The 15145-nt window shown below is 44.7% G+C and overlaps 1 protein-coding gene across 4 annotated transcripts in view; it reads right to left on the bottom strand.

Moving 5' to 3' along the window:
- Positions 1-15145, bottom strand: part of ADAD1 (adenosine deaminase domain containing 1) — a 216392-nt gene that overhangs the window by 123538 nt on the left and 77709 nt on the right. The window lies entirely within an intron of this gene.

Raw genomic sequence — 15145 nt, 5'->3', positions numbered from 1 at the left:
TGACACAGGATAGTTATGTGTATAATCTCAGACACTGTTATCATGTATCCCTATGCAATACGTAGAACATAAGATGTATGTAGTCTGTATCCACTGTGATGATTATGGTTAGATCTAAGCAGTAACAGATATAGAGGGGTATTCAATATGAAACGTTAACTTCACTGTCGAAGTTAATGTTTCATATCGGAGTTTTTACCTGCGTTAAAGTATCGGGCGCGCGCCCGCTTATCCCCGTATTCAATATAAAATTAACGAAAACGGGAGCCTCCGAAGTTGGATTTGCGTAAAGTTACGAATTTTTCCTTAAAAAAAATTGTAAAGACCCCCTAAAGTTGTAAAAACATGGGGGATCACTATGGGTACCCCTGTTTTAGCCTTTAAAGGAAAGTCGGGGATTTAAATAGCCGCAGCAGGTGTTTTTTCCCGACATTGAAGAAGTGATGCAGAAGAGCACTTAGGTTTTCTTTTTCGATTTTTTAAGTGGTCCCATCAAATTTGGTGTACATGAAAATGGGTACTAGCATATTTTGATGTCCCTAAAGTACATTTTTAAAAATTCTGCATTTGTGCACCTGCCGCTATAAATCTATTCTAGAAAACACCTGCCGCATACTTGGAGAATAGCCTTGAAACTATTTCCCTATTGTTAATCATTTTTTTCACCCCAAATTTTAAATTAATTTTTTGGGGTGTCCCTATTTTTTTTTTTTAAACTTTTTTTTGACACAGTTCTTTTTTAAATGTCATTCCCAGGGGTGCAGGCTATTTTTTTTTTAAGCCTGCACCCCTAAACCCCAATTCTGCACTTTTTTTCGACACCTATTCAATGGTGAAAAGTTATCACCGTTTTTTATCAAAGACTTTTCAAAACTGCGATAAGTCTTTGAAATTGAATACGGTGTAAAACTAAAACCTGCGATAATGACGTCATAAGTGCGATATTAACGCAAAAACGATGTTATTGCTCCCATATTGAATACCCCTAAATATATATATGTACCTTGCTGTAATTGCTGCATAATATAATATATATATATATATATATATATATATCTATCTATATACATATATATATATATCTATATATATATATACACATATATATATATATACATACATACACATATATATATATATACACATATACACACATACATATATATATATTATATATATATATATATATATATATACACACACACACACACACACACACACACACAGGATCTAAACGTTTTGCAAGCTGCGCTATCAATGCCGCCCACATGTATTCAGAAACCAAAATAATATTCTGCATATAGTGGAAGAAACTGAAATTTATACAAATGACAGTGTATTGTTGTAATCAATATGTATAGCTTGCTACAGTTGCTGCACACATGTATATGCACGGAATCTAGTCGTTCTGCATGCAGTGGCGAATTAAAAATATGGAGATCATATATTTTCAATGTGACACCTCACTGTGATAGTCACACACCTATATGCAGAATCTAATAGTACTGTATGTAGCAAAAGAGATACATAAGTTAGTGATCGGCATTTATTTCAGATGTATGATTTTTGCTCATGAGCTCTAAGTACAGTAAGGGGGCAATATCACAAGATAGACAGCACATTATTACATAAATTCTAAGAGAAAAGGTGAAAATGAAACTTAAATCTAATATACATATAGTCTAATACATATATACTAAAAAGCTGTTCACCATCAAACCGTACCATAATCTAATCACAATGGATATACTGGTGATACGAGGCGTCCCCCTATTATACCAGGTAGACTACAGGTTCAAATGACATCTAAATAGATTGAAAAGTCACAGTATGTGCACTTACAGGCCAGATTCTGCTATCCAACGTCATACAATGTAGAGGACGATGAACGAGTTTCACGGTCTCTAGGCACAATTGGAAACAGTGTAGTCTGCTTCTGCTGTTGGTGCCTATAATATCCTGAAATCCCTTTTGCACTAAGCAGCGCAGAGAATCAGAGTAAATGGCAACTAATGAAAGAGCATAGAGATTAAAAGAAAAATAGTACCAGTCCCTAAATCTCCCAGGAGCAGTGTTCTCCCCAGGCTGTTTTCTGCGGGCGCATCGCCCAGCACTTTTCCCTGCCGACCCCCGCTGTGAAACGCTGGCCTCTGAAGTGACCGGAGGCTAAAGAAGCCTCCGATTGCTTCAGAGGCCAGCGTTCCCAGTGATGCACTGCGTGGGTGACGTCATGATGTCACCCGCGACGTGAGGCACTTGAAACGCGCGCCTGCTGGATCTAGTTAGATCCAGTCAGCGCGAGGCAGCGGCCAGCAAGTAGAGGTAAGCGCTGGGCTGGGGCCGGGGACAGGACCAGTCTGGGAGCACTGCATAAGGGACACTATTAAACCTGGGGGCACTGCATAAGGGACATTATTAAACCTAGGGGCACTGCATAAGGGGCCAGCCTGGGGGCACTACATAAGGGACACTATTAAACCTGGTGTCACGATCCAGTGCAAGAATTCCTCTGTGGAGGACGGTGAGCCGAGGGGTTCGGGGGACTAGGGGAGTGACTAGACTAGGTCTCCTAGTTGCGGCCAAACCCAGGTTTGGCTAGACCTGCCCAGAGGCGCGGAGTCTAACTCACTTGTTGGTTTTCTCCAGTGACCCCTCCAATTGGGATTTGGTTTTCAGCTGCACCAAGTGAGCAGGTCACGGCCCTCTGGACAGGTACCTGGGAATGGCAGAAGACCGGAAACTATAAAGAATGCAATAGCACTGGAGGTGAATGGAATGAATGAACTCTGGAAATGGAACTGAATGCTATAACACAGGCATGGACTGGAAACAGTTAAGTATGCAGAAAAACAAAGACATATACTGGGGATTGCTAAGGCAAGAGCAGAGTGGACTCAGGGAATATATGGGAATGCTGGAAATGATTGGAGCTGATTACCAGAGACAAGACACAAAGAGAAGTCAGGCATACACTAGGAGAGTGCTAAATGCAAGTGCAGATTTGCACTGACAAGACACAGGGCAGATTGACACAGATATGTGCTGGGAAGTCCAGCTGTGAGCCAATTAATAAAAGCAGGTAATCTGACACCTCAGTGACACAAGGAAGCTGCAATACTAGCAGCACATATAATACAAAGACACACAGACATAGAAAACAAAACAGTCTGGATACTGGGAGAGAACTACTCTCAGACTAAGAATAGCTTGGAAGCTAACACTGGAAACTGGAGAACTGTGAACAGGCTGAAGTAACTCTCTGAAAGATTAGCACAGAGCAATACTGGTATCACTGGAACAGAGAAGAAGTTGAACAGCAACTTCCTGGAGTTCTGGAGGCGGTATAACACTGGGAATCCCATCTTGAGGTATAACACTCGGAACCCCATCCTGGGGTGAGACACTTGAGGTCCCACCTAGGAGAATAACACTTGAAATTCCCCCTTGGGGCACAACACTGGGAACCCCATCCTGGGGTGAGACACTTGAATTCCCCTCCTGGGGTATGACACTGGAATCCCCATCCTGGGGTGGAATACTTGAAATCCCTTTCTGGGGAAGAATATTTAAGGCTCCTTCATGGGGCGTAACACTAGGAACCCCCTCTTGGAGTATAGCATTAGAGGCCCCTCCTTGGGGTACGACACTTGAAACCCTCTCCTGGGGTATAGAGTCAGGAAACCCCTGTTGAGGTAATTGACGAGGCCCCTTCCTGGGAAACAAGATTTTAAACTTTCTTTTGGGGTGAGAGACTCAAGGCCCCCTCCTGGAGTACAGAACTTGACACTCCCTGTTGGAGTATGGGACCTAAAGCCCCCTTCTGGGGAAACTGACTTGGCTTTTCCTTTCGGGGTATGCAATATGAAACCCCCTTTTGGGATGCAACACCACAGACTTCCTCCTGGGGTGAGTGGCTCAGAACCCCCTCTTGAGGTATGGAACTTGAGACCCTTTCTTGGGGAGTAACACTTGAAATAACGGCCCGCTCCTGGGGCATGAAACTCGAAACGAAGGCCCTCTCCTGGGGCGTGAAACTCGAAACGAAGGCCCTCTCCTGGGGCGTGAAACTCGAAACGAAGGCCCCCTCCTGGGGCGTGAAACTCGAAACGAAGGCCCCTCACTGGGGTGTGAAACTCGAAATGAAAGCCCCCTCCTGGGGTACAACACTTGTAACCCCCTTCTGGGGTGAGAGATTTGAAACCCCCTTCTGGGGTGAGAGATTTGAAACCCCCTTCTGGGGTGAGAGATTTGAAACCCCCTTCTGGGGTGAGAGATTTGAAACCCCCTTCTGGGGTGAGAGATTTGAAACCCCCTTCTGGGGTGAGAGATTTGAAACCCCCTTCTGGGGTGAGAGATTTGAAACCCCCTTCTGGGGTGAGAGATTTGAAACCCCCTTCTGGGGTGAGAGATTTGAAACCCCCTCCTGGGGCATGAAACTTGAAACAAAGACCCCCTTCTGTGGCGTGGAACTTGGGGCCTCCACTCGGGGTGCGAGACTTGGGGCCTCCACTCGGGGTGCGAGACTTGGGGCCTCCACTCGGGGTGCGAGACTTGGGGCCTCCACTCGGGGTGCGAGACTTGGGGCCTCCACTCGGGGTGCGAGACTTGGGGCCTCCACTCGGGGTGCGAGACTTGGGGCCTCCACTCGGGGTGCGAGACTTGGGGCCTCCACTCGGGGTGCGAGACTTGGGGCCTCCACTCGGGGTGCGAGACTTGGGGCCTCCACTCGGGGTGCGAGACTTGGGGCCTCCACTCGGGGTGCGAGACTTGGGGCCTCCACTCGGGGTGCGAGACTTGGGGCCTCCACTCGGGGTGCGAGACTTGGGGCCTCCACTCGGGGTGCGAGACTTGGGGCCTCCACTCGGGGTGCGAGACTTGGGGCCTCCACTCGGGGTGCGAGACTTGGGGCCTCCACTCGGGGTGCGAGACTTGGGGCCTCCACTCGGGGTGCGAGACTTGGGACCTCCACTCGGGGTGCGAGACTTGGGACCTCCACTCGGGGTGCGAGACTTGGGACCTCCACTCGGGGTGCGAGACTTGGGACCTCCACTCGGGGTGCGAGACTTGGGACCTCCACTCGGGGTGCGAGACTTGGGACCTCCACTCGGGGTGCGAGACTTGGGACCTCCACTCGGGGTGCGAGACTTGGGACCTCCACTCGGGGTGCGAGACTTGGGACCTCCACTCGGGGTGCGAGACTTGGGACCTCCACTCGGGGTGCGAGACTTGGGACCTCCACTCGGGGTGCGAGACTTGGGACCTCCACTCGGGGTGCGAGACTTGGGACCTCCACTCGGGGTGCGAGACTTGGGACCTCCACTCGGGGTAAGGAAGTTGAGACCCCTCCTGGGGCTACTGACTGGAGTCCCGTATTGGGAAAAACAGAATCCAGACTGGGACCGATTGAAATGGAATCCGGGCCGTGACCAGTAGAAATGGAATGAGTAGTGTCCCTGACTTTAGAAGGTTGAAATATCCTCCCAATATTTCTTAGACGAGGGTTGAAGCATCTTGTAGCAGAGCCCAAATCGAAAACTTGAACTTTCTTTTGCTCAGTGGACATCACCTCCTTATCTGTAACTGAAGAAATGGGAATCACTGATGGATGATGGGGAGAACTGAAAGCGCAGACATTGGGAGTCACACACTTGTCACCACTTCTCAGTTGGCGCAGAGTACAGTCCTTAAGAAAGTGATAGTCATAACCACAATATAAAAAAGAGATGCAGTTCCCGGCGTCGCTGACGTTCAACCTCAGTAAGTTTAGGGCGCAGGAAACTTTGATGCTTTACTTTAGTTTGTTTGGAAAAGCTGTCCGGAGTAGCACTAGAAAGCTTGGGAATAACTTGAAAAATTTTGGGACGGAGATTTTGTAGTTGTTCTAGAAACCAGTAGAAACTCTTGAAAGGTTCAGGGTCATGCATATCAGATAACTGGGGAACCAGAGGACACTTGAGAGGTTCACTAGCTTACACAGAAAGTTTTTCATCTGTAGGTGTAAGAACAAAACTGTAGAGAATTCACTGGCAGAACTTGTGGTGTGTCTGGAGACAAAGCAGCTAGAACTGCATGAATAACCATCATTTGACTAGAGAGTTCTTGCAGCTGCTGTCTGACGGATTGCAAAGCTGTCTCCTGTGCAGTCACACGAAAGAGTAAATCCTGAAACCCTGCATCACCCTGGAACCCGGCGGCTTGCATATTGGGTTGTTCAAACTGTCACGATCCAGTGCAAGAATTCCTCTGTGGAGGACGGTGAGCCGAGGGGTTCGGAAGACTAGGGGAGTGACTAGACTAGGTCTCCTAGTTGCGGCCAAACCCAGGTTTGGCTAGACCTGCCCAGAGGCGCGGAGTCTAACTCACTTGGTGATTTTCTCCAGTGACCCCTCCAATTGGGATTTGGTTTTCAGCTGCACCAAGTGAGCAGGCCCCCTGGACAGGTACCTGGGAATGGCAGAAGACCGGAAACTATAAAGAATGCAATAGCACTGGAGGTGAATGAATGAACTCTGGAAATGGAACTGAATGCTATAACACAGGCATGGACTGGAAACAGTTAAGTATGCAGAAAAACAAAGACATATACTGGGGATTGCTAAGGCAAGAGCAGAATGGACTCAGGGAATATATGGGAATGCTGGAAATGATGGAGCTGATTACCAGAGACAAGACACTGAGCAAAGAACACAGACATATACTGGAGATTGCACAGACAAGAGCAGAGTGGACTCAGGGAATATATGGGAATGCTGGAAATGATGGAGCTGATTACCAGAGACAAGACACTGAGCAAAGAACACAGACATATACTGGAGATTGCACAGACAAGAGCAGAGTGGACTCAGGGAATATATGGGAATGCTGGAAATGATTGGAGCTGATTACCAGAGACAAGACACAAAGAGAAGTCAGGCATACACTAGGAGAGTGCTAAATGCAAGTGCAGATTTGCACTGACAAGACACAGGGCAGATTGACACAGATATGTGCTGGGAAGTCCAGCTGTGAGCTAATTAATAAAAGCAGTTAATCTGACACTTCAGTGACACAAGGAACCTGCAATACTAGCAGCACATATACAAAGACACACAGACATAGAAAACAAAACAGTCTGGATACTGGGAGAGAACTACTCTCAGACTAAGAATAGCTTGGAAGTTAATACTGGAGACTGGAGAACTGTGAACAGGCTGAAGTAGCTCTCTGAAAGATTAGCACAGAGCAATACTGGTATCACTGGAACAGAGAAGAAGTTGAACAGCAACTTCCTGGAGTTCTGGAGGCGGATTTATACCCAGGGGTAGCAGATTACTGGAGCACAGCATCAGCTGACTGAATCATGCTACCATAGGTTAGGAGTACTGTCACATGAGAGGAACTGTCATGGCGGCGTCCATGATGGGAACTCCGATCCCCAGCACACACAGCCGACCATGGAAGCTCGCAAAAAGCATCTAAGGCAGAATACTCAGCCCCACATCCATCACTGCACCAGACGTCTGACTGCAAGGAAGTCAGGGGAAGCCGGCAAGGAGGTGATAGAGGCCGATCCTAGGCTGAACCCTGACACCTGGGGGCACTACATAAGGGACACTATTAAACCTGGGGGCACTGCATAAGGGGCCAGTCTGGGGGCACTGCATAAGGGGCCAGTCTGGGGGCACTGCATAAGGGGCCAGTCTGGGGGCACTGCATAAGGGGCCAGTCTGGGGGCACTGCATAAGGGGCCAGTCTGGGGGCACTGCATAAGGGGCCAGTCTGGGGGCACTGCATAAGGGGCACTACTTCAGCCAGGGGGCAATGCATAAGGGCAAAGTTAAACTACAGGGGGCAAGGCATAAAGGGGAAAACTACAGGGGACACTGTATAATAGGCACTTTTGACTGAGAGCCAGTGGGGAAGCAGCCTGAGACCTGTCGGGCTGGATTGGTAAGGGAGATACCCCCTTTTCCCGGCGCGCGCATAATTGCGAAGGCCCCCACCCGCCTACTTTTGGATGCCACCCGGCTGGAAAAAATTTCTGGGGAGAACACTGCAGGAGGTTGATGGTGTGGAGATCCACAGTGCGCACTGGGATCCCCCTCAGCTGAAGAACCGACACGTGTGTCACCGGAAGCAGGCTTTGTCAAGGAAGCTGAAAAAAATGGATATACAGGCGCTGGATTGAACTGTTTAACAAAGCAGCTGCTAAAGATAGGGTTTGTCAGACCTAACAGAGAAAATATTTACAAGATAGCAGCGCTAGAATCTATAACCATCCAAGATAGACATTGTGTGAAAAAGTATTAAACAATTTATTAAAAGACACGAATGGTCAATTGTACATATGACATGGATGAAGGTTAATAATTATGAAACAATAAAAATGAGCATTGAATTGAATATATACTTTATAGCCTCTTCCAACAATTTCATAGGTAGATATAGCCTGTTCCTATAAAGACTTCCGGATTTTTGAATAGGTGATGTTAACAGTCTCAATTGCAAGAAACATATTGTGTCCAGTGTAAAATTACCAGATCCTGACACCAGGTAGAGGGATGGTCCTATTTGCATGCAGTCCCGTACGCTGCACTCGGAGCCCTCAGATGTCCAAGGTGTAAATACAGTAGGTTTTGTAATCCAGGTATTGTGCACAAGATGTTTCCAAACAAAAATGTCCAATAATAACCAGGAAGCTGGTCCAGGCTTAATGTGGTCTCCACTAAGAAGGCAGACTGGATGGATAGAGGCAGGCACTGGCGCGTTTTGCTGTATATATAATACAGCTTTTTCAAAGGTGAAATTCTAGTGTCCAGGAGGGTCTACTTATACCCCACTAATTGGTTGCTCATTTACACATGGTTGTAATTAGTCATCTAATAAGCTCATATATTTATGAAAACATTAATGTCATGGGTCAGAGGCAGATCTAATATATATATATATATATATATATATATATATATATATGTCAATTTATGAGGAAGACTTTTGTTTTAATAGTGCTCCGCTATTCCTACCTTTTCTTTTCTTTCTACGGAGCTAACTCCGGTCACGTGATGTAAATATAACATCACGTGTAACCCGAGTGAGATCCGTCTGAGGATTTGCCTCCGTATATCACCATGGGGATTCTTTCCTCTTAATATCCTTTTGGATAATAAGGACCCGTGTCCAATGACAGTCACTGCAATAACGTGACATGTGACGTTCTGTCGGCATCTACATAACTCTCGGAGGCCGTTCTTCCGATCATGTGGTCTTAGTCACGTGATCGTGTTAAGCACTGGTCAATAGATTTTAGAATCATGGGTATTGTAGTTCAAGTCATCTTTCATTATAGAAAAATCAAATGTTTAATGAAAACCCATTGAATAGTTACATAATCCTTATCTTAGCATAGCCACAAATGTGACATATATCATTTTATCGGCTTTTAGATGCCGCTATTCTGATTGTGTGGTATTAACCACACGATTGTACTGATGACTAATCAGTATATCTAAGAATCATGGGAGTAGTAGTTCAGAGCCGCTAACTATTTGACCCAATGTTGAAAAATGTTTGATACATTATATAGAATAAAAATAAATAAAAAATAATGAATAAATATAAAAAAAAGGGGGGGAAGTGGGAATATAGAAAAAGATAAAAACTGGTTTAGAAACCTCCCAAAAAGCATAGGGGAGGGATATTAAAGGTGAGAGGGTAGAGAAGATCAAAAACACATAACTTAAGTAGACCTTCCTTTTATTAACTTTGACATATGGTTTATATAAAGTGTATGGAGATTCAACTCCTATTTATAAATATAGATTCCTAGTATGATGTCATGTGTGTCATACAAAAGGACAACGACAAATACAAACAAGATATTAAATTCATCCTAGTTATACATCAGTAATAAATATTCTTTGTCATCTATTTATCATTTAAGTGTACAGATAAAAATCATAAGTCCCGACGAGTAAAGATACTAAAATCTCGAAAATAATGATATTTTCTAAGGCTTAAAAAATCAATATCTAATGAGATAGTTTTATTCAGATTTTTATATATATTTTTGTTTTTATTTAGAGTAGGAATCCATTAGATAACCATATTGAGTTCTACCGCCTCATTTAGTCCCTCCAGGTATATAGAATTCATCTGGAACATCCAGAAGACTTCTTGTCTACACAAATTTTTATATCTGTCACCCCCTCGTTTAGTTAATGGAATGTATTTGATCCCTACTAGTTTTAGACAACTTGGGTCCCCATTATGAAAATTGCAGAAGTGTCTAGGCACACTATGTCACTGTAGTTTTTTAATAATATTTCTGCGATGCTCTAGGAATCTTATTTTGAGTGATCTTGTTATTCTACCAATAAATTTATATTCGCAGTCACAGGAAATCATGTATACGACATAACTCGGACTACAGTTAATAAAGCTCCTGATATTGTAGATTTTATTTTCAGCTTTAGTATGAATAGAAGTAGTTTTGTTTAATACATGATTTACATGTGAGACAAGTTAGCTCCGTAGAAAGAAAAGAAAAGGTAAGAATAGTTTAGCGGAGCGCTACTAAAACAAAAGTCTTCCTCATAAATTGACTAATATATATATATATATATATATATATACATATATATATATATATATCTGCCTCCATACCAGGACATTGTTTTTATAAACATATGAGCCTGTTAGATGACTAATTACAACCATGTCTAAATGAGCAACCAATTAGTGGGGTATAAGAAGACCCTCCTGGACACTACAATATGACCAACCAGTGTGTCTTCTTAGTGGAGATCACACTAAGCCTGGACCATCTTCCTGGTTATTATTGTACATTTTCGTTTGGAAACATCTTTTGCACAATACCTGGATTACAAAACCTATTTACACCTTGGACATCTGAGGGCTCCGAGTGCGCGTATGGGACTGTATGCAAATAGGACCATCCCTCTACCTGGTGTCAGGATCTGGTATTTATACACTGGACACAATACGTTTCTTGCAATTGAGACTGTTAACATCACCTATTCAAAAATCCGGAAGTCTTTATAGGAACAGGCTATATCTACCTATGAAATTGTTGGAAGAGGCTATAAAGTATATATTCAATTCAATGCTCATTTTTATTGTTTCATAATTAACCTTCATCCATGTCATATGTACAATTGACCATTCGTGACTTTTAATAAATTGTTTAATACTTTTTCACACAATATCTATCTTGGATGGTTATAGATTTTAACGCTGCTATCTTGTAAATATTTTGTCAAGGAAGCTTCCTTGACAAAGCCTGCTTCTGGCGAAACACCATCAACTTCCTGGAAGATTTATGGACAGGTACTATTTCTCTTTTCATCTCTCTGCTCTCTCATTAGTTGCCATTTACTGATTCCTTGCACTGCTTAGTGCAACAGGGATTTCAGAATATTATAGGCACCAACAGCAGAAGCAGACTACACTGTTTCCAATTGTGCCTAGAGACCGTGAAACTCATTCATCGTCCTCTACATTGTATGACGTTGGACAGCAGAATCTGGCCTGTAAGTGCACATACTGTGACTTTTCAATCTACTTAGATGTAATTTGAACCTGTAGCCTACCTGTTGTAATAGAGGGACGCCTCGTATCACCAGTATATCCATTGTGATTAGATTATGGTACGGTTTGATGGTGAACAGCTTTTTAGTATATATGTATTAGACTATATGTATATTAGATTTATTGAAGTTTCATTTTCATCTTTTCTCTTACAATTTATGTAATATTTATGTGCTGTCTATCTTGTGACATTGCCCTTACTGTACTTAGTGATCGGCATTTATTTCAGATGTATTATTTTACACATGAGCTCTAACTTATGTATCTTTTTTTGCTGCATACAGCATTATTAGATTCTGCATATAGGTGTGTGACTATCACAGTGAGGTGTCACATTGAAAATATATGATCTCCATATTTTTAATTCGCCACTGCATGCAGAACGACTAGATTCCGTGCATATACATGTGTGCAGCAACTGTAGCAAGCTATACATATTGATTACAACAATACACTGTCATTTGTATAAATTTCAGTTTCTTCCACTATATGCAGAATATTATTTTGGTTTCTGAATACATGTGGGCGGCATTGATAGCGCAGCTTGCAAAACGTTTAGATCCTGTATATATATGTGCAGCAATTACAGCAAGGTACCATAACTATAACATACATTATATCTGTTACTGCTTAGATCTAACCATAATCATCACAGTGGATACAGACTACATACATCTGTGTTCTACGTATTGCATAGGGATACATGATAAGTGTCTGAGATTATACACATAACTATCCTGTGTCACTATTGTTATTTTTCCTCAATTTTTATTATATATTTTTTTGTCTGTGTGTGATATTAGTGCTTTGATCATTCATTTAGCTCGTAATATGGTCATAGATAGTTATTCTAGTGATTTTCTCTTTTTATTGATTATTTAATAAAAGGTATGTTTTAACTACTATTCTATTTCTTGTGATTATAATATTGTGGGGTGTGCCTCGCAAAGGAGTCTTTTTCTTTACCCTCTCTTGCTGTTGGGAATCCAACAGAGCCCCCAGATGGAGCATCCTTTGAGATGGGAACAAGGACGACTTCTTCCAATTCATCAACCACCCGTGCATCTTCAGCAGAGATATTGTCAGCTGCAGGTGGTGGGGAAGTACTTCTGGAGACCCTGCTAACAGTAAGAGGTTGTCCAGGCATGGTAACAGGCGGACCCCTTGCAGCCGCAGATGGGCTGCCATAACCGCCATAATTTTTGTAAACATCCAAGGTGCAGTAGAGGCCAAATAGAGCCTGAAAATGGAAATGTTGTTGTGACACAGCAAACCTGAGAAAACGCTGGTGAGCCGAAGCAATCGGGATATGCAAGTACTGTAGGCATCCTGAATATCCAGCAACACCATAAAATCCCCAGGTCGCCTCCGAAGACAAGGACCCTTCCAGTGTGTTTGCCCAACATTCCATAGCCCGAGCCACCCAGCAGATAGCCATGGCTGGTCTGCACGCGGCACCTGAAAGATGGATTTCAGACAAACCTCCACCTTCCTATCTGTAGTATCATTCAGGGATGACATAGAAGGCATAGGAAGTGTCTCGCTTTTAACCAAGCGTTTACCATGGCAATCCAGTGCCGGTGATGTTTCCCATTTAGTAAAACAGTCCTCGGCAAAAGGGTAAGCATAGGCCAGACGATTCTGCGGCTGGTAATGCTTTCCAGGTGTTTTCCAAGCCACCTCTAGGTGTTCAACTAGTTGATAAGACAAAGAAAATATAGCCGCGGTTGCCTTTATGTCCTTGAAATATGCATGCTTGGACATAGGTGCTGGAGGTTCGTCCTCCTCTATGACCAAGGCCGCCCGGACAGCTTGTATCAGACCCAGAATATATATTTTTGATTTGGTCTCTACCTCACGTGTAGAGGATTCAGAGTCAGATTCATCCGAGAGCACCCCATCGTCAGATGACACAGCATCGTCATCATACAGAGTGGATTGAGACGACGGCAAAAATCTTTTAGCCGGTCTACTATGGGATGCCTCCCCCTGCCGCACCTCAGCCACACTTTGTAGCACGGTAGGAATCGTATTAACCCACGGAGGGGATAATACCTGTATGGGTGCAGTCTGCGGAAGCAGGCTCTGAGAGGGCATAAGCTGCTGCTGTGTGAACCCTAGCGGGGAAAACACAGGAGGGGCAGCTAAACGTCCCGCAATGGTCGTAAGCACACCCAAAGGGGTTCCTGCGGAGTGGCAGAGACATGGAGGAGCATAACACCTCAAACATAATCCCTCAAGAATCATGTCTCCCACCCCTAATTCCCGCTGTACACTTTTTGCATAACCCCTGAGCGGGAGCCAAATTTGGCATATCACTTTCACTACCAGACATGGTGAAGAGGATACCAATATACAGTATGTGACCCACCACACAGAATAACAGACTATGAGGCTACACCCTGACAACACTTGTATTTGGGCTCAGTGAGAAAAAGACACAGGGAAAGTAAAATGGCTGACAGTTTAGAAAGTGATACTCAGATAGACAGCGCTAGCATAAAGTCACATACAATGCAAAATAATAACACCTGCACTTAATGGCACTACCAATCAACTACACAGACTAAAGGAGCGTACACACTAGACGATATGCTCCCTGAGCGATAACGTCTAGTGTAACCCTGGCAGGGTGTGCTCAATGTCGTTCATGACATTGAGCACACCCGCTGAATGATATCATTAACGATATCGTTCAGCGCCGGGCTCTCTCCCCCATTCCTCAACATGCAGAAACCTGACAATATCGTCAGGTTGGCCTGCATGTTTGCCCGATGAACAATAAAGACGAACGACCTGCAGGAACGAGCATCGTTCGTTGTTCATCGTCATCGTTCATCATTTAGGTAAAAAAATGGACGATAAAGTGAACGACTGAACGATAACGATAGCGTTCAGTCATCCACTTTAATCGCTCAATGTGTACGCACCTTTAGCGTCTGGTAGGATATAGTGCTACATACACTGACCACTTCCAGGAGGAGAGGTATGTAGGGGGACCTGGGCTCCGCACCGCCTGTGTGATCTGAGACTCAGCCAGGAGAAAATGGCCACCGAAGACTTCTGAGGGGGCGGATCCGGAGGAGGAGAGCTGCCACAGCCCAGCCAGACTGCGGTGGAAAGGCGCGCTGTGCAGCGGGGAGGAGCCGGCTGTTAAACAGGGAAGGCAACCTCCCCTGGCCAGCATTTAGCCCCAAGGATGCTGGAGCATATCCATAACGCTGCAGCCCGCTGTCCCTGGTGGCCTAGTGGAAGCGCAGGATCAATGCCAGGCTCCACTTGCTGTCATCCCCAGGGAGTCCTCCGCCCTGGGGGAAAAAGGACTGCGTCTCGGCGTATCACCACCACGGTGCACGCCGCTTACCTTGAATCCCCGTAGCATCCAGCCGCAGTCCAGGGATCCTCCGGGGTCCCTGCTAGCCAAGACCCCGTGGCCCACCGTGATCCCCGGATCAGTACCGGCGTCTCTGCGCCGGTGGGGTGATGGAGCGGCAGTGCGGACGTCCGCACTTGAAGGTAAACTTGTTTAAAAATAAACTCTTCAGGGGCTGTTAATCAT

Source organism: Taudactylus pleione, unplaced genomic scaffold, assembly GCF_031769625.1.
Source record: "Taudactylus pleione unplaced genomic scaffold, aTauple2 ptg000036l, whole genome shotgun sequence".
NCBI classification, from domain to species: Eukaryota; Metazoa; Chordata; class Amphibia; order Anura; family Myobatrachidae; genus Taudactylus; species Taudactylus pleione.
The sequence above is the reverse complement of the archived record's forward strand: the minus strand, read 5'-3'. Positions and strand labels throughout refer to the sequence as shown.